The sequence below is a fragment of the Ochotona curzoniae genome, unplaced genomic scaffold, assembly GCF_017591425.1.
Source record: "Ochotona curzoniae isolate NIBS_2020 unplaced genomic scaffold, NIBS_Ocur_1.0 contig_3819, whole genome shotgun sequence".
Classification (NCBI taxonomy): Eukaryota; Metazoa; Chordata; class Mammalia; order Lagomorpha; family Ochotonidae; genus Ochotona; species Ochotona curzoniae.
In genome coordinates this window covers 42,303,728-42,328,826 of record NW_024466004.1, presented here as the reverse complement: position 1 = coordinate 42,328,826, position 25,099 = coordinate 42,303,728, and positions in this window count along the sequence as shown.

Genomic DNA, 25,099 nt, shown 5'->3' with positions numbered 1-25,099 from the left:
CACACAGGGATGGCAATAACACAATTATTTAAACTACCTCTGATGCTTCTCCGAATTTTTATTAGTAGGCAGCTAAAATTAAGAACCAGAACTGGGAATTGAACTCATATCCTTTCAATATGTGATATAGACATCTTTACCTCTAGACTATGCATTTACTCTTTGTTGTCTCTGTTATCAACCTTACACCCCAGGATGTCTTTAAAAAGTAAAACCAGGGCCCAGCACGGTGGCCTGGCAGCTAAAGTCCTCGCCTTGAACGCACCGGGATCCCATATGGGCGCCTGTTCTAATCCCGGCAGCTCCACTTTCCATCTAGCTCCCTGCTTGTGGCCTGGGAAAGCAGTCGAGGACAGCCCAAAGCCTTGGGACCCTGCACCCGCGTGGGAGACCCGGAAGAAGTTCCTGGCTCCTGGCTTCAGCACAACTCTGGCCATTGTAGTCATTTGTGGAGAGACTCATCGGAGGGAAGATTTTCCTCTGTCTCTCCTCCTCTCTGTATAGCTGACTTTGTACTAAATAAATAAATAAATAAATAAATAAATAATTTTTTAAAAAAAGCAAAACCAGAGAAAAGCAAAGATCTACACTGCCTTGAAATCTCATTGATACGGAGTCAGTTATTATGTAAGTCAACAAGAGTCTGCACAAACAGCATACCTACCCCGTCTCTAACCTCATCTCCTATGCTAGCACTTCTGGCGGTCCAGTCGCAGTATCCTGACTGAATGGGAACACTCCGAGCATGCTCCCACATCAAAACACTTGCTGATCCCTAGCTAAGAACTGTTCTCCCCAGATACTGCATGGCTTGTACCTTAATTCTTTTCAGGTTTCTGTTCAAATGTCACCTTGAAAGTGAGGCTTTCTTTTTGACTTCCTTATACAAATAGCAAACTCTGGTCAAACCAGCATACTTTATACCCTTCATCTTGCTTTCTATTTCACTGAAGTCCTTACATTTTTCTTTCCACTAGTATACCTTATATTTTCATATATTCCTTCAAAAAGCTAGAGTCATGTCTTTTTCCATAATTCTAGTTTCTGAGGCACCTGGATGATACATTGTTTTTTTTTTTTTTTGGATGATACATTGCAACAGCTATATTATTCAACAAACTTTGATGAAAGCTCTATGATAAAATTCACAATTTACACTTGTTCACTTTATAGTGCATTTTTTGGAAGGTATGGCAACGCAGAAGTCACACCAAGAACTTGTAAGAGTTACTAAGAATGCATAAGAAATTCACCAAAAACAGAGAGTGAGCAGGTCAATAGTAAGACACAAGAAAGAAAATTTATCCTTTGAAATTAAGTGGATGACATAACCCTCAACATCACCTTCTAAAGACAAAATACAATCAAGGAAAACATAAACGTGCTTTACAAATCAAAGGATGTTTTCATTACTAATATTGCAATATTCTTTATTAGTTTTCATTCCCAGAGCTAAAGGCAGGGCTCACTTGCATTAAAAAGATTTCATGTATAAGTGTTTTAAGCACAAAACCACACCCAAGGCATAAACATGAAACTTACTGTAATAATTAGCACTAAAACAATGCAATTAATATTAATAGATTATTATGAAATTTTGTTAAGCTTATTCTCAAACATAAAAAATTTGTGTGCAATGTGAAGGCTAAAATCTAGAAAAACTTCTCAAGTAGTTTTCAAAGTTTTCAGACTTAAAGTGATAATTACCAGTAAAGTCAGAAATAATGGCAAAGGATGAAATATTTAAAAACTAAATATAAACAAATACATGTAATTAACTGAACTAAAAAACCACTTGAGAGTCACTCTTGATTCTTTTAGAATAAATTAAAATAGTAGTATCATAAGTATCCAGCTACCAAATATTGATTCTACTTTAGCCATTTCTAAAAAGCAAAAATAAAAAGTTTGCTGGAGTTTTCATACTCAAAAAGTCTATTACTTGTACAAATTTGTAACCATATACACCAATAACTTTTATATTTTCATAGACAATTTTTAAATTTTATTTTAAGTTTTAAGATTGTTTTTATTTTATTTTACAGAGAGAAGAAGAGACAGAGAGAAAGATCTTCTAACAGCTGATTGATTCATTTCCCAAGTAGCTGCAATGGCTGCAGCTGAGCTCATCTGAAGTCAGGTTCCAGGCACTTCTTCCAGGTCTCCCACATGTGTGCAAGGTACCAAGGCTTTGCACCATTTTCTACTGCTTTCCCAGGTCACAAGCAGGGAGCTAGATGGAAAGTGGAACAGCTGGGGTGTATGCAAGGCAAGGATTTTAGCTACTAGTCTACCACTCTGGACCCTGGCAAACAAATTTTTAAAATGAAAACAAAACTCAAAGTGAGTAATTTTGTATTTTACTTTTCTGGGCATGTGTAGCAGAAAATTTTGACTGCTTGTATTGCATCTAATGATTCTAAAAGTAAATCTCACCTCACCCCTCCCATCTTCCTACACATTTTGTGCATCCATTGATAGATGTGCTAGATCAATGGAGAACAGATAGCTTCTAGGATAATCAGCTAAATTTTCTTTTAATTTTCCACTGAACTGAGACATAACAAAACAAGTAAATAAGTAAATGTTTTCTTTAGTCTTAGATTGCACACTCAAATATATGATAAGATATATCAATTTAAGTTCTACTACAAGGTGTAAGATTCACAAGAAATTCATGTCAAGAGGAATCACATTCAGGTAATAAACTCATTCTTTGCACTGACAAGTTTTGAGTGTCTTCTTCGTAAGGAGCTGTGTGAGACTATGCATAACCAGCTCTGTAGCAGTGGAATCATTGGACAGTGAGAAAGAAGGTTCAATGCCATCTGATGAGTTTAACAACACATATTAACAGAGAGTTAAAGGTACACATACCAATTTGGAAACAATATAAATATTCAGAGACTGCTTTGTACTGGGATTCCTGATCTATTGGACATCTGTAGCTTGTCAGATGATTTACAGAATACAGTGGGGCCAGCGGAATGGCATAGTGCACTAATGCCCCCACTGCAGCACCGGCATCCAATATTACTGCTGGTCTATACATGTGTTGCTCCACTTCTGATCCAGCTTCCTGCTTATGGCCTGAGAAAGCAGGGGAGGATAGCTCAGATCCTTGGGCTCCTGCACACATGTAAGAGATCTAGAAATGGTTTCTGGCTTCTGGCTCCTGGCTACTAACTCTTGGCTTCATTCACATCAGCTCCATTCCAACCACTGAGGTCCGATGGGGAGTGAACCAGGAGATGGAAGACCATTCTCCCCATCTCTCCATCTAGCTCTGTAAAATATGCCTTTCAAATAAAAAAAAATAAATTTTTTAAAGATTTATTTTTATTATTTTTTTATTAGAAAGGCGGATATACAGAGAGGAGAGAAAGAGAGGAAGATCTTCCGTCCGATGATTCACTCCCCAAGTGAGCGCAACAGCCGATACTATGCCAATCCGAAGCCAGGAGCCTCTTCCGGGTCTCCCACGCGGGTGCAGGGTCCCAAAGCTTTGGGCCGTCCTGGACTGCTTTCCCGGGCCACAGGCAGGGAGCTGGAAGGGAAGCGGGGCTGCCGGGGATAGAACTGGCGCCCATATTGGATCCCTGGTGTGCAAGGAGAGGACCTTTAACCACTTGCGCCACCGCGCCGGGCCCAAAAAAATAAATAAATTTTAAAAGAAAAAATGAAAGCAAAATAGAATGCCCTTTTGCTCATCAATAGTAAACTGATAGTTTTATATTAATTTGTGATAGTTATCTCTGAAGTCCATTATATGTGTTCTATAAGGTTCTTGAAGTATAGATCACCAAAGTGCAGTGAGGTTTCAGAGCAGAAAAAGATAGAGGGAAGTCAGTATCTAAATTTGGGTCACGATCAGATGACTTAGCTAGAGTCTCAAAAGATAACAAGTAGAAAAGATAGTTTCTGTAAAGGAACAGTCAAAGCAGAGATTTAATAGATTTTAGAAGTGAAGGACAATCATTATTCATTATACATTAAACATATATTGAAGTGTCATACTGTCCTCACAACTAAATTAGTATCAATTAAAGGTTTTTTTTTTTAAAAAATAAGATACAAAAGAAAGTGCCAAATAGATCATCTAAATATTTACATAGAATTCTGAAACCAAAATAAATTCTTTTTTACTTCCCCAAACCAGCAAGCTAGTTAGAAATTTTATCTTATTTTGTAGTATTATCTATTTCAAGGATATGCTTATGTGAAAAAACAAAATCATACAAGAGAAAGTATCATTTCTTGTGGGGTGTCTTTTTTTTTCAATTCTCAATGCTTTTAAACTGTAGTTTGCAAGTGTTGTTAACCTGTATGAGTACCTGAATAAGCATGTGATAGCAATAATGTTGAAAGTAATGGAAAAAGAATAGAGCACAGTGAGTAAGCAATATGCAGTCCTTCCCATAAGCAAAAGGATATGTTATAGGAGTTGTCAAAAAACTGTGAAAGGCCATTATGGATCCATATTCAGACTTGTACTTAATTTCATGGGCAATGGAGATTAATTAAATGGTAACACATATTCCAAGATTTTTGTTGGAAACTGTTTTAAACATATGTGTCCAAATCACATTCTTGAATTTTTACTTTCCCCACAGAAATGATTAATGAGCTTGCTTGCAATCAATCAGGGGCTGAAAGAGGAGTTATAGAATACTAGGAGAAATCTCTAACTTGCAGTAGTTTATAATCTAGTTAGGGAATGCTTTACTGGAACAAATTAGTCCTAAAGTAACCTCTGTAGTTGAATGGCTTTACCGCTCTAGGGGCTTCTATATACAGTGAACTACATCCTAGCTTGACATGCAACTAGCTTGTAATGAAATCTGAGAGAAGGCTCTTGTAACTAAGCAACTGAGCCTCCATCAGTCACAGCAATGATCCCCTCAGCCAGTCCCAGGCAAAGTCTGCCAAATCATGGCCAAATAAGTCAGACTCCAAACTACCAGTCAGGTAACTTTTGTATGTCATTTCCTATCTCTTTGATTATAAAAGTAACATCAAATTTTAAGAATGGGCTATCTCAGTCATCTTCATTTTGGAATACTGCCTTGCTCAAGAGATTTTTTTCCTTGCTCAAAAAGAATAAGCCACAGATACATAACTGATTACAGAACAAATTTTAAAAGCATAAGATATTATTTTTAAACAGTGTTTTTAACAGTCTATTTCAAGATCTGCTTATTTGTGTTGGAAAGATAGCACAGATTTACAGAGAAGGAGAGACAGAAAGGAAGATCTTCCATTCATTGATTCACTCCGCAAATGGCAGCAACTACTGGATCTCAGCTGATCTGAAGCCGGGAACCAGAAGCCAGGAGCATCCTCTGGGTTTCCCACATGGGTACAGTGTCCCATGCCTATGCAGGGGAGCAGCCGGGACATGATCCAATGCCCACATAGGATCTTGGCGCTTGCAAGGCGAGGATTTAGCGCCATCCCACTGCCCCCATTATAGGAAAGTATTTATGTATTTACTTGGAAGGCCGAGTTAAGAGAAAGAGATCTCCCATCTTCACTTCCCAAATAGCCACAATGACTGGAGCAGGACCAGGTCAAAATCCGAAGCCAAGATCCAGGCGTCCCAGAAAGTGGCAAGGTCCAAGCACTCAGGCCATCTCCCACTGATGCAATTCCAGTGATTAAATCTGTGCTCACATGTGTTGTTGGTGTCACAGGCAACAGCATAACCTACTATGCCACAAAGCTGGTCCCAACACAAGGCATTTCATACCATATAAATAATTTCATAATTTTCTTGTACATTAGATATCTAATTTTTTAGAAGATTCTAGAAAACGTAAAATGATAAATGTCTCAATTGTACTATACACCTTAAAATATTCTAAGGATTTATTAATAATAGCAAATATCTAAGATATCTTTATTTTATCTTTTTAGTTTATTTTGATTTCTAATTTAATTTTTAGATATTGTTATTATTGTTATTTTAAATTCAAGAGGCAGACAGATAGGGAAAGGAGTACCACCAAATGATGAAGAAAAGGAAAACTATTATTTTGTTTTAACAATTTTCCTTTTAGTACATAATCTCACTTAAATTATTTAAGTTCATTTTCATGACAACATAATAAGCAGAACACAACTGGTTAAAAATCCAGAATAGTTAAGTGATTTGTCAGTGGTTGCACAACAGGAGGACTCAAAGTCATGCTGGTCACCACTGCTGGTCATCCTTTTTGCTGCCCAGGCATTTGGAATGGCAGGAAAGCATGTTTATTCCAACTGATGTAGCATATCCCCATGAGAGACACCAACAACATGACTCTCAAGCTCCTTTTTTCAAATAAGTAATATTTACATGGGTATAAATCTAACTATATTTCCTAACCCACAGAAAAGTGTGTTTTTAAATGGCATGCAACTAATATTAGAAATAATATAAATCATGGTACATTAAAAATATAATAAAGCCCACGTTTGTTATTTGTATGTTATAATTGTCACTTTTGCAATTAAGATATTTGCTAAAGGATTTATTTTGAATTCCCAAATGTAATTTTATCACATTTGTGAGTTATATATTTTAAACTGCCTTGATTTGATGCTATCTGTGGAATAGCTTTCCATTTTAAAACATGCCAACCTGTCTTCAATTTTATCATGTGGTTACGTAGCAACACTAGTTTAATAATATTATTTAGCTCCTTGTGTGAATTTTATTCCAAATAAGATTCCGAAGTTCTGCTTCTACTCACTAGTTTTTTTTTTCTACTTTGAAGAAAAAAAATTCAATAAAAGTCAAAAACCTTTTTCTTTTATGTATCTGAGACTACATTAACAAAGGTGGGCAAAAATGTTATATTGAGATTTAATTTTTTCTTGGTTTGCACTTAAGATGCATACAATATTGATGTTATAATTTGATATGGAAGGGAAACAAACTAGATTTTCTTCAAGATTTGCTTAATATCCCATGAGCAATTCAAGTACTTCCAGTTCTAACTTCCAAGTAATTATAGCTTAAGATAATATACAAGTTACATAGCATGTCTTGTTGGATACCCCAAACAGTTTTGTGTCTGAATGCTCTCCTTGGCCAAATGAAATTCGTCTTAAAGTTATGTTTTCATCATACCCTCATCTTAATACAACATTATACTTCCAAAAAGCATGGATATGACAATAGATGTCATTGAATAAACACTTCAAAATTTCTTTTTTGGGGGGGATATGACAGGGAAGGAATATGAGGAGCCAAAAACAAAAACAGTTTCACATTGCCAGGGAAGCTAGAAATACGATTGTGAGGCTGGGTGGGCATTTTCCACCTAAGAATCCTATTTTTGTCACCTAGAGATGGTGGTGCACAGGTTTCAATGTAACACTACAGGTGGTGGTTGTGTTTGTGTCTGGCCATGACACTCAGGGCAAGCACGGATGTGTAGCTGCCGTTTTCATTTCATATGTGTCAGTATGGAAAAGCACGAGCTGTTACACCAATTTTGGTTGATTTTCAGGGTCATTTATATTATAGCTTAATTTTACGTAACTCTTAGAGTTGCACATTACAAAAATAATATGACCTTTTTGAATCTGTTTTTTTAAAAAATATGTAGAGTTAACAAGATAAATTTATATCAATCTTCTAATCCAGTTCAACAAGAAGACCAGATATTTTAGTTCCTGATGCCTCCACTCTATGCAGCTGTACAGACACACAGAACCATCTTCAGCCCGAGGCACACAGGGAGGGTTACTCACTCAACCACATGTTCCTGGATTACTCATCATGCAGAGGATGCTCCTTAGTGATTCTGGATTATCAAGAGGTCTAATTCCCCCCACAACTGCTGTATTGCACAAAGTTGCCATTCCAGCATGTTACAACATTTGCAACCCTGCCCTGGGATGAAAGTAAAATGAGAACAAGGTTTTTGGTAAGAGCACATTCCACCAAGGGAGGTAGATAAAAAGCTGCTTTGGGTCTCAAACTATGTGACAAACAGTGAGGGAGGGGTGATATCAACTGCACCTAAAATATCATCAAGTCAAGGGTTACAAAATATTTGCTAAAATAAAATTCAATCACTCAATTTGTTCGCCTGATGACGTCCCCAGTAATAATGCTCAGAAAACAATATAAACTTGCTCATTAGTATACATACTGGAAAATTCAGGAGATTCAGACCCAGCCCCACTTGAAACCTGGCTTTGTTACACATGCCTGTTGAACTTTGGAAAAATACTTCATTAAAAATGTGTAAAGTGCTAAAATTGGCATAACCCATTTGTGCTAGTAGTTAATATAATGCCTTCTAATATTAAGCTTTCATAGATGGTTAACTCTTATAATGTATGTTATTATAAATAATTTTTGCCCTGATGAATGAGCATCAAAGTATCAATTGTGAGGCTTATCATGAGGATTATAAATAGCATTATAAGTGGCTTGGCACAGTGACATACATAGCAAGGTAATCCTCTGTCTGCAGTGCTGCCCTCTCATATGGTGACCAGCTCATGCCCCAGCTGCTTTACTTCTGAGCCATCTGCTTGTGGCCTTGGAAAGCAGCAGTGGATGGCTCAAGCCCTCGGACCCCTGAATCTATGTGGGAGACCCAAAAGTAATTCCTGCCACTCAACTTCAGATCAACTCAGCTCTGGCAGTTACTGATATTGGAGCGAATGAACCAGTGAATGGAAGATCTCTCTCTCCAAATAAAAACAAATAAAACTTTTAAAAAAAGGAAAAAAGAAACAGCTATGCAAGGCATTTGGGAAAGTCAGTAGACAACAGATAGCAACAACTCAGACTTTGGATATGGTCAGGGTAGATTTGAATAGTGGTTGAGAGTTGAATGCACTCTGATATCCTGTGCTATAATTTCTAACAACAAAAAGAAGTCAGCTGCCTAAGTCCATTCTCAGAAATCACTATTACTGGCATCTCAATGCAGAGGACTCAAGATTTTTCTTTAGCTGGTCTCTAGAGTAAAATATGAGATCCAGAGTTAACTTTGAAAGCGGAGTGGTTACATAATAAAATATCTAATCACCTAATAAAATACTCACAGTGTCACTTTTACTGATGAAAAAAGGAACAGTTCATATGTGAATATGGTTATACATTACAGAGCCAAAACATTAACAATTTCATAATCCTAACATGCATTTTTCTTTTCCTTGCTCCTCAGGAGCAATAAACCTAGAAAGCAAAAAAAAAAAAAAAAAAAAAAGACACATTCAATTATTTCTACAATGATTTCTTCCGCTTCTCTTGAGAGTGAGAGACAGAAAGATACTTTTGTATATGTGCTTATCTATCCCTCTGAGTTCAACCTAATCCTATGGTGTTTGAGAAACCAGCCAGCAACACTTATGCACTAGACCAACAGATGATTTTAATTATGTAAATTATTGACACTACCTATACTAACTCTGTTCTCATTAACTCACCTACAGTCGCCTTTCTTGGAATAGAAGTTGTTGATCTCCTGGCTTTGACTGGCTCAGCCCTGGCCGTTGTTGCCATTTGGGGAGTGAATCAAAAGGTAGAGGCTCTCTCTCTATTTTGTTCTCTCTCCCTCTGTCTTTCAAATAATCAAACAGATCTTTTTAAAGGATCTGACAAACTCTGCTAGTAAGAATTAATCCTGTAAGTTTTTATTTCCTATTAGATTCATGACTTCTGTGGTCACCAATGTGTATGTTGTAGTCCCTGCAAATTTAGGCACAACAGACATAATCTCCTCATAAAATATCAAGATTCCAGAGTATTTCATATTCACAGCATCTTCAATATGTGTGTTAATCTCTCTAATAATCTCTGTTGCTGTCATGCCATAAAAGAGCAATCTTACGTGTATTTCCTGCCCCTGTTTGGGGCAGAGGGCCAGTGTTAGCAGAAAAGAACACTCTAAAGCTTAAAGAGATGTGAAGCTTTAGCACTTCAGAAGAAAATCTTGAATAATGCTAAACAAAAAACCATAGCTGGACATAGTACATCACTGGTAAGATTATACACACTAAAACCGTGTCAGGCACTGTTCCCAATCATGGTGCCTGTTTCTTTAGGTTCCCACTGTCATTTTTGTGCCTTAACTGAAACACCAGTATTTCCTACTGGTGTTGAACAAGGACAAGGAGTTGAGGAGATTGAGTTTAAATCTTGACTTGGCTCTTGAGTTTATACGTTAAAGGTTTGCCCTTTCTAAGTTTTAGTCTCTCATCTGTGAAATGGAGATAAGAATTGCTCCAAAAATGAGGACTAAGTGAAATAATCACTACGCAAATTCTAGTACTCAGTCATAGATTAGAACAAGGGTTGTTGGTTTTCTTTTTTCTAGGTATTGTATCCATGTTTACCATGTCTGTACCAAGCTCCAGGGTAAACCTCTAAGCTCAACCAATACTTGCTATTCAATTGACGTAATAATTTCAGTCTCATTCTTGCTGGGGGGAAGTCATGATGCTAAGTTTCAGTCCAGAGATTTTGTTATCTTAAAAGTAGTTCAAAATCTACATGTTTTTTGCAAGTAATGTGGCAATGATAGCCATCACCAAACGATCTCCAAACTGTCCAAATTTCCAGAACTGCCTTGCATGTCATGAAATTATAACCTAAATGGAATTTTAAGAGAGAAACAGAAAAGAGCATATTAACAGTAACACGTTTTGGGGTATAGATAAAGCAGGCATATTCTATACCCCAGAATATAGATATTATAAGAAGTGGTGACATTAAAGTTGGCTTTCAAATAGCTGAGTTTAGAGGACACTCTTTCCAGACTGCAGCACTGATATTAGCAAAGAGGCTAAAGCATAAACACATGAAACCTACCAAGGAAAGTAAGTGGTACAATCTGCTTTGTTCAGAAACGATGTTTTCAAAGCAGGGTGCCCGATCCTTTACCAGAAACCCTTGGAATCAGATATAATTTGGAATTCAGAGCTTTTCAGATTTTAAAGAAGGAATTCTGTTTACATGGTACATAATAAAACATAGCCTGCAGGCTCTGGCAGCACTTAGTAACCAAATATAGTAATATTTCCACAGCAAACATACAATTACTCACACAAAGTGACATGCACAACACATAGTCTTATGTCAATACAGATCAGATTTCACCATAAAATGAATTGTGTAAAGACAGTGTCATGTTTATTTATGGGTAAGTTATTTTGTAACCTGTAGCGGCACATGCTGACTGCAAGGTGAATGGGGAACACATGAAGAGGCCTGATTGCCTGGCTTGGGAGCAGGGAGCATGCTTTTGTTCAGAAGCTGATGATAAATAAATTGTAAATAACTTGCATTTTCAGTTTTTATTTATCTTAATGTCTTTTTGAAAATGTAATTGTTCTTGCTGTTATATCTTACTGCATGGATGTTTTCTCCCAGGTTTTAATTGGTTATTGCAAATAGTTCCTCGTGTTTTAACACCTGTAGAGGGCGATATAGCGCCTACCGTAATGAAGGTAGAAGACATCCTCATCACTTCCCAAAACTCCTTTCTGGCTTATGTTTTAATCACGAGAGGGTCCATGTAGCCTCCATGTAGCCCTTTGCAACTGAAATCTGCTGAAGAGTCCAACTGGAATTGACAACTGTTATTGACTGGGATGAATGTGATCCCTGCTCTCTAAGTGCAGTGAAGCCATTTACCAAAGTTTGCAGTCCATTCGACCACAAGTTCTTCAAAGATTAAACTGACTTCCTTCTGTGGATCTCCACTGAGGTTTTTGCATTTGAAATACAGATGCAGTTTGATTTAGGTAGAAATTTTCCTCAGTTTCCTAGATTTGTTTACATGCCTTCTTCCCCTGTCACACATCCATAAGTATGTCTGTTTTATTTTCAGTCTCTCCATTGAATCTCTTAATTTGGATTCAATCCTGCTACCAAAATAAGTAGCAGATGCTTTGAGCATGAGCAGATGCTTCACCTATGCCTAACATAGTTAAGGTATAAATGTTAGCTGGAATGTAATTACAAAACAGAAGTGTGGGTTTTCTTTGGGTCTGCAGGTACACAGTAGCTACATTGGGGCAACTAAGATGTGAAAACACTGTGTTGCTTGATGCTGTGACTTTGCTATCTGAGGTCCTCTTTAGCACATAAAGGCTCTCATCTGTGTGTTCCTAAATTTACCAAACTCATTTGAAACATTCAGTTCCCAACTTGCTATTTGCCAGTCAGCTTCCCCTTTGCAGCAGTTTTCTCTCATTACATAGTGAACACTTCTTAGGGAATGGCTTAAATATAAACTTCAGAAATCAAGGTACCCAGCTCAACCTTATGAAGTTTTGAAAAATAACACTTACGATCGAAATAAAAATCTAACTTAGAACCTCCAGTCAGGGAAAAAAAAAGGAAAAAATGTGTGAGAATTTGGGAAGATTAAACACTTTTCTCCTTTTCACAAGTATGGTCAGGCTTCAGAGTATTCTTTTTTCTTTTTTGATGTGGATAAAAATAACTCAAGGAAGAAAACATCCAGTGAATTTTTGAAACTGTGTGGGAGGGTATGTGAAGGAGCCCTTTCAAGGAAGGACGGCTGAACTGTAGGCAGAGTTTGAATGAACTCATCTCCTGGTAGATTGCACAGTTTCATTTCCCCAAAGCAGAACAAAATGACACCCAACTGATACGGTTGCTTCCAGTAGAATTCTTGCCGATTTTTAACCATAAAAAGCACATGTTTTGTAACCTGTCAAATCATCTGGTTTTACCTCTACAAGGTAGCTGTTATGGGAGCCGGAGAGATTATCACAAATGTATTCTGGACGAGAAAGATGATAATTAATTCAATAATGGTTGTTTATGAAGTGCTTGCTGAAATGACTGCTAGATTAAATGAGCCTCAGTAGTGCAGTAGAGTTAGCAAGGTCATGTCTAACAAGAAGAAAAAATATATAGATCTTTTAACAGTTTACAGATGTTTCTACTGCAAAAGTCTTATTGTTAATATTGCATATGTCTAAATCAAAAGTTTCGACAAATTGAGGCCACCCTGGAATTGCTCAATGGTAGTCCCCTCACAGTCTTCACAAATGGCAAATCCTCATTAATCCATACAGAATCTACTGTTACGGCACTAATCACATCAAATTTATCAGGCATCAATTGAAAACTTACATGTCACTCCAAGGGAATCCAGAACAAAATTCAAATAACTTTATTCATTCTCCTAAAAACAAAATTCAGTGCTGATTTTAATTGTACTGATTGAATACAACCCATTAACCTATTTATTCCTATGTGTCAAACATGAGAAAGAATGATTCACTGTCTTTCAGTACCAGTTAATGAATTGAAGAAAAATAAAATAATTCTAAGTGAATGCCCTTGTAATTCTGTTCTGCCTTCGAAAGAATAATAATAAAACCAGCGATGATGACTACACAACAAAAGTTCATTCAGAGAAAACATTAACATGAAAAAAAAGCAATGTCTCACTTCTTTAGAGATGAAACTTAAATTCTGGCCTTGTCATGGATTGGACATGGCCTCATTGCCCAGCAGTTATCTGTCCTTTTTCTGATGGAAATTCTTCATAACCTGACTGTGTTCCATTCCTTTGAATTGTCCTGGGCTTCCTAGTTTGGAGAAATTGCTCACGGAAAGCTGGGGATAAATGTGCAACAGAGTCACAGAATATCACACACACACACACACACACACACACACACACACGGGGAGCAAGGTCTCAGAAACACATCGTGTGCAGAATCACATTGCAGATACCTTGATTGTGACTGCCATAGTCCTCATTCCTGTTTGCATAGCTACTGCAGTAAATAGCAATAACACCCTGGTCACCCTGTGTGGATAAAACCTCAAATGCCCCAACTCTGCTGCGTGTTGGGTATTTGTTTGGTGAGAGTCAACTCTGCTAAAAAAGGATTCTATGAATTCCTTGATTTGACATAAATAAATTTTGACTGATGTGAGAGACTATTCCATACTAAGCATCTTGACCAATGCACTGCTCACATTTGCAGATTTATTCTATCTTAGCAGAGGAGTGGAGAAGTGTTATATAAGGGCTCTGACAGGAAAGTAGAGAGGCCAGAAGCACTCTATTAGATTGAGAAAATGAAGTGAAATCTCTGGGTGGACACTTTTGCGCTGCACCCACAATATTATTCTCGATTTGCTAGGAAGAAAGCAATTTATTCTGTCACTTTCTGGGGACTTAGAGCTAATTGGCCTTTCATAGTTATGTGATTCTGCAAATGAGCATAAAAGTGAAAGCTGACAAAAATTCAAACAGGAAATCTGAATCTGCCTATTTTCATAAGTATCTTATAATGCTTTGTAGAAAGGGACGAGATTTTGATTAGAATAGCAAATTTCTCCATGCAAAGGGAAATGCTCCAAATTACCCATCACTGTAACAAACAAAAGATTGCTCTTCATTCAGACTCCTGGATGAAATAAAATGCATGCTGTTTTCTGAAATCCATCCTCTGCTGGCACCCCCCAGACCATTCACAGCAGCTGGTCAGTACAGCCAACAGTGGGTGTGTCTGAGGGTATGACCTCTCCTGCCTTACCACCTCTTCTTTGCACCCCTTACTCCAATCTGTTAAAAAAGATGTGCATTATACATCACATCTCAGAGACAATCAACACAGTGTGTCTACAAATACAGCAGCCAGAGAAGAGAAATACAAAGAAAAACAACTGAAATCTTACTAGAAATGAAGCTGAAAAAGATTAAGTCCAACAGTTACTCCCCTCCCCCCAAAAAAATGTCTCCCAAGATCAACAAAGAATGTTAAGGAATTTTCAAATTGTCTGGCACAGATGACAAAATGAAGGGAAATGAGAAAAGCAAACGTGGGCAAATATGGAGCTCCATTTTCCATGCACAGAATATATAGGATAAATTTGCTGAGGCAAACACACTGAGGTCGTGAATGGAGTTGAATACAGCCTAGGCCAGAGCCAAACCTGCCTCTTGAGTTTTTGGTTTGAAATAACTTTCTCATCAATTATCCCTTCTCTCTTTAGCTCCTTCATAACTATCCTCCTCCATTGCCCTGCTCTACCCGCTCCCTCTCTTTCCAATGACTGATCACCTCCTCTCTAGCTAGCCACATGACAAAATATATCCAAAAAGCTGCATGCCAAGCTGACCAATCAAGGATTTGCACCAAGTAGTTGTGCATTTTGCAGAACTTCACAACAATGAGTAAAAACTTACGTTTCAAAAAAGCAGCTCTCCTGTCTGCTAGCTCTTTTTCCATACCGAGGCACGAAAGCTCCTTTTTTTTCCCCTCTGAGCTTGAGCTTTCAAAGTTATTTTCCACTCTGATGATTACAGACAGCTCAACAGACAAAGAAAAAGGGGATTTTAAAATAGGTAGTCACTACTAATATGTACTTTGCTCTTTTTGACCAGGAAAAAAAAAAGAAGCCCAGGTGTCATTTTGCCATTTCTTAATCATCAATGCTGAAAAAAAAATCACACTCTAGAAATGCAGACATAAAAATGCATTTATACTGATGACATCAGGAAAAAGGGGGTGGGTAAAGAAAAAAAAAAGGCCTATCTTATTCACCAACAATGCCCTGTGTTCCTACAGAAACATGGAGAGCCAAAACAACAGAACGACTACTATCATGAAGTGTTGATGAACGAAAATTTAAACTGAGAATATGATTAAAATAAGCCTGCTATTATAGAAAGTGATTTTTGAAAACAGATTCTAAAATCAATATCTCAATAGCTTCCCTTGCAGGTATGTCATGCTTTGTCAGTTGTGTGTCTCTGTGTGTGTATTTCAAAATATCTGCCTCTTTCATTGTTACAGTTTAAATTGCTGGTCTGCTACTTCTGCTTCTTTGCTTTGCAGTAGTCTTCTTACATTTAAATGGCTGGGGAAAAAAAGCACCCTCCAAATTACAAATATGGTCTCTATAATGCTATTTCAGAAAGTTTAGGGGAAAGTTGACCTAGGGCAAGGCGAAATGTCACTGCTATTAATTTCAGTAACAAACACAAAAAAGCAAGATAGGTTGCTGTGGGTTCATGTTTGATGAGCTGTGCCATCACTCTTCATCTTTTCTCAAAACTGCTTCCTGTGCCTTTAAAGTATGATATTTAAAATTTAATGTTCTTACGTATGGTTTTAAAATATTAAGCAGCTTCCATTTGCTGAATGCTCAATTCAAACTATTCAACTTGCTAGGCTATGTATCGGGTAGTCTGTGCCACATGATTTTTTTCACAAAACTCTGCATTATTTCTTGGCGCTGTGTAGATTCTGTGCTCATTTTCTCCTTATGTGAAGAGTAACTGAGGCCCATGCTGATTGCATCTTGGATGAAATACGAACTCCCTATGAGTGGCAGCTGACATTCCAATCCAAGACTCTTTGGGTTCTAAATTGACACCTTTCCTCAATATTATGCCATCTTCCCCAAATTAGCTTCTTAGGAACATTATCTGTAAAATAATGTGAAGCTAATGGATTTATTCCTTGTAATATAATCCATAGAAGGTTCCAGTGACTGTCCTGAAATGTCCCATAAATGAATCAGCCCAGAATTCAATATGAAATAGAGAAGATCTGTACTACACTCTAAAAAGTGATTGTCAAAGATTTATTAAGAACCAAAGCTTCTCTGGTAAAGGATTGCTTCCCTGGTAAAGGGATGATGTTACCTGCATATAAGCAGCTGAAGTTCTAAGGGGTGAAAGTAACCTAGCATGGACATCAAAGGAGCACTGGCTACAGAATGCCTCACAGAGCTGGCCATGGTGGAGAATAAGAAGATTCAGACATTTATAAACATAGCTGTAAACACACAACAACATTTATTCTCATATTCACAGTTTGATAAATTTTAAACTCTATTACACACTTCCCTGACTTCATAAACATAGCTTATTGCACATAATTTTTTTCTTTCCTTCATGACTTTCAATCACCACTCTGCATTTCAATCACTGTTCAGTGAGATGCAAGCATCCACGTGTTGTTTAGTCCTTGCAAACCATCTGCCTGGACATTAAGTGGCCCCAGGCTTTAGGATGACTAAGGTTCGCCTGCCCTTGCTGTATGGGCTGTTGCATTCTTCCCTGTCAGATGTCTTCACTTGCTGCTTTCATTGTGACTTGGCTTAATTCTAATCTGTTGTTCCCTGGCACGACATAAAAAGCCTTTCTGATCTTTGGCTTATTTGTTCAACTTCATCCCCCAGGGTTTTTTTTTCCTCCCATTAATACTATTCTCTATAATTCTCTTCCAGTAATTCACCAGTCCATATAGCTTCTAAGCACTACACGATGTTTCACACTTCTGTAGCTGCACACTGAATGCCTTTTTCTCTACTTGTCTACTAAAAACTCCAACCTGGAAACATGAATCCTTAGAGTGAAACTTCCCTGGAGGTGTTATTTTCCAAATCCAAGGCCGAAATCAGCAATTTTAGACAACACCAATGCTGGATATATAGAGCTAAGTCTCAATATAACACAACATATAGAAGTAAACTTTTGTTTATAAATTTGTTCCCCCCCACACACACAAAAACACAAGTTCCTTTTTAAGAGCTTATCCACTTTTACACGACTTACACTTAACTCATGGTGTGATATACAGAAGGTGCTCAATAAATACTGATAGATTCAGTATGTACTGTCTTGATTTTTTATAGGGCAACTCACCTCTGGAATGAAGCAATCAAGTGCTGTGAGATTTGCCTTGGATTTCTGAATGGAGCACAGGTTGTTACTTATAGTTAACTAAGCCATAAAAGGCAAACACATCAAGCAGGTTATTAGTACAGGGAAAAATCTCATGACACAGAGCAGCCAGAGGAGCCTTCACGAGAGAAGTGAGTCTTGAACAGGACTCCTTAGGTTGGTGTGCAGTCATCTGGAGCAACCTTGATGGCAAGCGAGTTGTTTATGGAGCTTGTATAAAATAAATGCTATTCATCTCTGTAAAGATGTTATATTGCCTTCTTGGTCTATTAAAAATAAAGTATCTGCTATAATGTTAAGGTTTCTCTGACTTTAGCTGACTCTTCTTTACCAAGGGATTGGAGCCAGGCAACCTCATTCACTCAGACAAGATCAGCAGCAGAGATATACTTACGGTCAGCTGTGAGACAAAAGAAGGTTAAGTTTAGGAATTTCCCTGAGGTCAAGGAAAGAGAGTAAGATTAAGGCTTGGTTTTGTTTTGTTTGGCTTGTTTTCTTGATTTTTGTCTTAAAGTCTAGATACAAAGTGGCAGGCAAACACATACAATTTGTATCTGCTTATGTACCACCCAGTTGCCTAAAACAAGCTGGCAGAGATCCAAATACATGAGCGGTTACTTGTTGCCTTCTAAGGCCCACATTGTAAGAAAATACAATTAGGAACCAGAGCCAAGGATGGAACCCCAACACTCTGTATGGGATGTGGGCACAGAACCACAAGCCAATATGTCTGCCCCTTGGATTGTTTTCTACAGTTCCTGTGCTCCTTGGATTTAGATTAGAATGCTACAGTAAGACTCCAAGAGGTCGTATAACTCAACAGATAATGCTGGAGCTAAGTCTCTGATTTCAGCCTTGATGTCTTGTCAATCACTCAACTTGTAGTCAATATGTAGCTTTTAGCAAACTGAATTTTGTTTAATTGAAATCTTCCATTTACTTTTCTCAGTAAATTTTCCTTTGAACAGAGACTTTGCAATATTACAAAATAAACCAGTGTCAGTTTTCAATTGGTTTAAGGAAAATAAGAGAAAACAATCCAAAGGTTTTTTTGTTTGTTTGTTTGTTATATAACCTTGACTCAAGCTTTGTTCCTCAATGCAATTTTATAATTAACACATTTGAAGTTTCTTACGACATAGAAAACAAATTTAAAAACTAAAACAGGAGCTCATCCAAAAAAAAAAAAAAAGACACTCTAAAAGCCACTGCAGTAGGTCATAAATGAGTGCCTATCAGCAGAGTTGCAAATGTAGAAACCACTCATGTAAAAACAGAAACCAAAGGAAGGAGACCTTGGAATTGCATGTTATAACACTCAAACAATTTGCTTTATGTATGTATGCCACTGTGTCACATACATTGAAATCACAAACCACACTTCCAAGTGACTCACTCTGTAAAGCCATGCTATTTTTGGACACAAACATCTCTTTCTTTTCATCTTTTTATAAGATATTTATTTTCCCAGTACTGAATGGCAGGACTTGGTATAACGTTTTGTTTATCGCAGTTCAGTGATACATTAGCTGTGTGCTACTGACTTGCAGTGGCTTTCATTTGGAACAAACTGCAAAATGCTTTTAAGTTTCTCACCTTCAATTTCTTTTCCTACATTTTCTTCACATTGCTTTTCCGAGGGAACGAATCTCCATGCCTTCTTGATGAAGAAAGACAACCTAATGGCTGAGTAGGCTTTAATTTCCACGCTTCTGGCATTCAAACTTGATTTGCATTGTCATGTGGAATTATTTGGTATTCAGAATAAAACACTGCTTCTTTCTCCTTTTTTTTTCCTTTCCCTTTTGTAGACAACCAACTGCTGGGAAATTATTGTCAAACTCTTAAAATGATTTCCCAGTGATTGCTTGTTAGTACAATATAATTTCTTTCTCAGTCCTGGTCTCCTTTCAGCTCTGTTTTGGGGACCAATGAATGCTCTGCATCTGCAGCTCACACTGCACAACTCAGTGTGGAAACACACTCCAAACACACAAATCGCTCTACTCAATTCTGTAGCTGCACTTAGGGGTATCTTCGTGAATGAATAGGAGAAGGTGAAAATTAAAAGGTGAAAGTAAAAGAGCAAGGTCATAAACTTAAAAATCAAAAGGAAAAATAGGGCACGGCAAGATGGCTTAAATGGCTAATCCTACCCTTTCAAATGCCGAGAGCAAGTATGAGCACCAGTTTGTGTCCTGGCTGCTTCACCTCTGATCCAGCTCCCTGCTTGTAGCCTTGAAAAGCAGTATAGGAAGGTTAAACGCTTTGGGACCCTGCAACCACATGGAAGACTTGGATGAAACTCTTTGCTCCTGGCTTCAGATTGGCTCGACTACAGCAGGCACAACCACTTGGCGAGTGAAATGGCAGATGGAAGATCTTTCTGTCGCACCTTCTCTTTCAATCTGCCTGTTCAAAAAAAAGAAAGAAAAAAAGAAAGAAGAAACTAAATGCATCAAAAAGAGGAAAAAATAATTCAGCCTCTTTAGAATGCAAAACTGAATGTCTGATAATGAAAGATAAGTGATCAGAACTGGAACCCTTGTTCTAAGATGCCCTTGGTGAATCAGGATGGACATGTGGAGAAACAGCTGTTATTCAAGATGGACTATAAAGTGCTGTACATATGAAATGAAATAAAATGAGTTTTAAATGGGACCAACTCATTTGTTTAGTCCCCACCTTCAAGCTCCAGCATCAAATATAGGCAGTGGCTCATGTACCAGCTGCTCCACTTGCAATCCAGTGCTCTGCTTGTGAAGTGGGAAAACATTAAAGGATCATGCAAAGCCTTGGGATCCTGAACCCACATGGAAGAACTGGAGGAGGCTCCTGGATCCTGGCCAAGGATCAGCTCAGCTCCAGCCATGGCAGCCATTTTGGGGGTGAACCAGTGAACAGAAGATCTTTCTCTGCATCTGTCCTCCTCTCTACAAATATGCCTTCCCAATAAAAATAATAAATACATCTGTTTAAATGAGTCTTATAGGAATGCAATGATGTGATTCATTCTGATTCCAGGGACAAAGATAGGGGGAGAATGCAAAGGAATGTGAGGAGTTGAGGAGGGGCAAGAGAAAAGTGGCTAGCTCAAAATGAGAGACGGAAATATCTCTAGGTTAAAAAAGAAAGGAGAGCAAAATGGCAAACAGGGCAAGATATAATTTTCAAATAATTACCATAGGATATACTTAGGAGGCTGCGAATCTAAGAACTTTCTAAGTACTAAAGGTACAAAGTAACCTATTTTATCAGGAAAAAAAAATATATATATATGCTTGTGTTGCTCTCTGAATATTTTCCAGAGGAAAATTTGTTTCCTTTACAGTTATAATGTTTGTTCAAATTTCCCTCTCTTCCCCCTCCCTCTCCCCTCCCCTACCCAATCTTTTTTAAAAGCTGTGAAATCCACAAGTCTTTAGCAGATGCTTGTACCTACGCAATCTTTATCAATCAAAAGAAAGACATGATCATTTCAAGATGTCACATTTGTTTAAGTCCTGAGCTCCTCCAGCTGCTACTTCATAATAGTTAAGAAAAAGTCAGAAGGTATTTCTCCAATGATTCATCAGATATTCACAATAGCAAATAGTTCAATTGAACAGTACAAGTAACCATAGTATCTTACAAAGGAATGAAAACATTCAAAATGAAGCAAACCATCACTAGTCAATTACCACCATATTTCAGTCAGGGTGTGAAGTCTAAGAATATTCCTACCAATCACATTAAGCCAAGGTGCTCAGTCTCTCTCATATCTATATTAAAAGGGAGGTATATTCTGGTGGCCTGCAAATTAGAACAAAATAAGCTGCTTTTCACATGCCACACAGCAATGGCTGCAAATAGAAATTTAAATACTTTATCACAATCCTGCCCTGAGCAAGGAAATCCAAAGATATTAATTGAACCAACATAACAATTTAATCAAATAAGTTTAAAGTGCACTAAATGTGCAACTTACATTTTCAATAAAAAGATTAAAAGGATACATGCCCAACTCTAATCTAGTCTCAACTAGTTTCACACAGCTAGTTGTTCTTACATTTTCATCTGTACAATAGTCTCATATAATAGATACCACATTACAGGTAATAAATTCAAAACACACAAATAAGTATGCAACAAAGCAAGTGAACGACATAACAGATGAAAAATAAGGCAAATTGAGGGTATCACTGAAACTTTGTAAATGCTAGCATTTTAGGGGAGGACCATGTTTTAAAACTTTTGTAGTGGTATCAAGCAACATTAATGAAAAAATTTAAAACAGGCATCCTTTCTTTTAACTTTTAAAAACAGAAATGGGGATTTGGGACAGAGCTTAATGTAAACTAAAAATCTGTTTTTGGATTTAAAAAAAATGTTATTACTTGGAGAAGCTGCAAACACATTTAAGCCCATAACATTATTAAATGCTTGGCCAAAAATTCATTTCAGGTAGGTTTCTTTACATCCAAGTGACCTGAATTTGAACCTGTGTTTTGCTGGCTAAAAGTAATGCAACTCATTATATATAAAGGATGGAGTTTAAATCTCATGGAAAGCTTTCTCAATATCTGTTTTTGCAGTGCATAGTAAATAGACTTAAGTATACTTTTGCGAACACCTATAGCTTATAACCATAAGAAGCATGTGCATGCAACTGTTCTATTTCATAGAATATTTGAGTATATATATCATAATTCTTTACACATTTTGTATACATATGCATAATTCAAAAACCCAATGACTCTATTTCTAAAGGTTAGCAAAGAAGGTGTGATGAAAGCTACAGTTTTATTTGCCCTTAGTGTTATGTAGTGCTTCATGGAAATCATAAAGTCCTTTGTGTAACTAACAGCAAGATCCGTTAGATGGACTTACCCTAAGAATTATACAAACACCAACTTCCATGGCATTTTTTTTATATCAAACCAACTCTAGTTTAAAACGCTTTTTCCAGTTACTAAAAGGCATGCTCACTTAAAAGATCTGAAGTCCCACAAAAGTGCTGCAGTGTGTTATTTCCTGGAAAATTCAGAATAGGATCTGTCAGGTGTATCTGCTAGCGTAACAAACATGTCACTGAGATTTGCATTGGGAATTAAAACATTCTGTAGCCTGACAAAAGGCTGTGTGTTTTTAGCAACCGTGACGAGTAGAAGGCATTGCTATACCTAGACATTGTGAGTTAAAAACCCCTCATCAGACAGCTTGAAAAAGCACTTTAATCTCATGATAGAGCTTCTCTGAGTGGCAAACCATGCTACGCAGAACCGCAGCGGCGTCTCCAACACAGTCAACCAGGCAAATCTAATTCTGTCTCCTAGCGCATTGTTTTACATTCTTGGATTTATACCCAACGTAAACTGGAACAATAGATGCAACGAAGTGCATGTGTAGATGATGAGAAATGTCATCATCCCTTAACGTTGGATGTGAAACAATAATATTTGTGAGGTAGTGCTGTGGTCACTATGTAAGCAGTATTATATCCATTCGGGAGCGTATGAGATAAACCCATAAGACTCACCCCCATATTTAAGTAAAAAGAACTGCATGATGGAATGGGGCTAAGGGTTTCTCTATTATAAAGCACACCCTCCAAAAGTCCCCTTAAGTAACTGAATTTCTTGGTTTCAAAAGAATGCCTAGTGAATGTTTCTCACAAGATTTTGCACATCAAAATGAATCCATGCACATCTTAATCATACATATGTGATAACCACGAGGAATTATCCACATAAAATGGAAACACTGTAACCAGCCTGATTTTGTTTAAATGCCACAGGCTTCATTATTTTAGGTAATTAATGGAAAATAGACATCAAGTTAACAGGAACTTCATAAAGTTCACTAACTTAGAAATATTTCCATCATTTAAATCTATACATATTTTTGACACACAAGGCAGTATAAGGTTTACTTTTATAAAGATCTGACAGACAAAAAAAAAAACACAAAGGGTTTATCATGCATGAACAGAATTCAACTTGCACAAGTAGGAAAAAGATTGGCCAGCAATTATTGTATAACTTTATAATTTTAAACACGATGTCCACTTAAATTTTCTATAGAGGACTCCCTTTTATTAAATATCTGGCACACTAGATTCAATTCTGATACCTGAAATATAATTTCCACCTAAATATATTTACTCCAAGCCTGTGGAACTTCAGTGAACCACAGACATCATTAAAATACGGTTTTAGTGTTACTCACTTCTAAAAGACAAGGAAAGCTATAAATCCATAAGCTGCCATAAGCTATCTCTCAACCCAGAATTTAGCACTTTTGGGGTTCACTTTACTATATAATATTAATATTTTCATCATTCCTTATTCATGCTTCTTATTATGCTAGATTCTCAAAATCAGAAGCACTGACATGTCTGCTTTTACAATAACAGGCAAGAATTGAATGCATTCTTCCTGTCACAAACTCACAATCATGATTTTAATACTCAACTACATGCTTGGGTAGAATTTATGATCCCATTTCCAGGCCCATGAAATGGGGCCACAGAAGTGATATATCCAAGATGAACATTTGAGCAAACCTCTTACTGATGTCAAACTCTATTGCAAATACTTGGAAATGTTATAGTTCATTGTACTCATTGTTTATTCTCCAAAACGTAAGTGGTTTCTGAGCTCTGACCCCAAATGCCATTATTTTGTGGGTTTTTTTTTCTATGAGACTTAAGATCTTATATTTTCTTATTTCCTGTTTTCTTCTAAGCAGAACAGACAGGAGATGGGAAAGTCGGTTTGTAGACCAGTGTCTGGAGACATGTGACTCAGCTCAGTCGATTTAATCCAACACTCATTTATTGACGGGAGTTACCAAGCTGATGGGTCTTTGAAGGAGGAGGAGTTCTCAGGATCTTTACTGAAACAGACAGATGACAGGAATGGTGAATAGTGAATTGTTATTATAGTGGAGAAAGTGAACTGAGAGGTGTTAACAGCTGCTGAACTGGGTGTTGGGTTATCATTATTTTCCTCACAGGGAAGAATTCTGTGTAAGGAAGAAGAAAAGCAATTCGTGTAACTGAAGAAGAAGCTAAAAAGCATATTTTTAGTGACACATTTTTCTTAGCATTCACTTTATTAACTTTCTTCAAATTTAAAAAGTCTAGGGTTAAAATGTGTATTCATATTTAAATAAAACATTATACGAAGTCAATAATTCAAAGGGAAAAATATACCTTGATGTTTTAAAATTGTGCTTGTAAGTAATTGGTATTGGATCCGTTTAACTTCAGTCTGATTTTTAATTTTCCCATTTCCCTGTGAACTAGTTTCAATAATTAACCTTCTGTGACATTTGATTTTTTTATCCTTTATATAAAACTCTTATTTATAAAATTTTCTTAAGGATAACATGAGCTGTTACATTTGAAACAATTAACA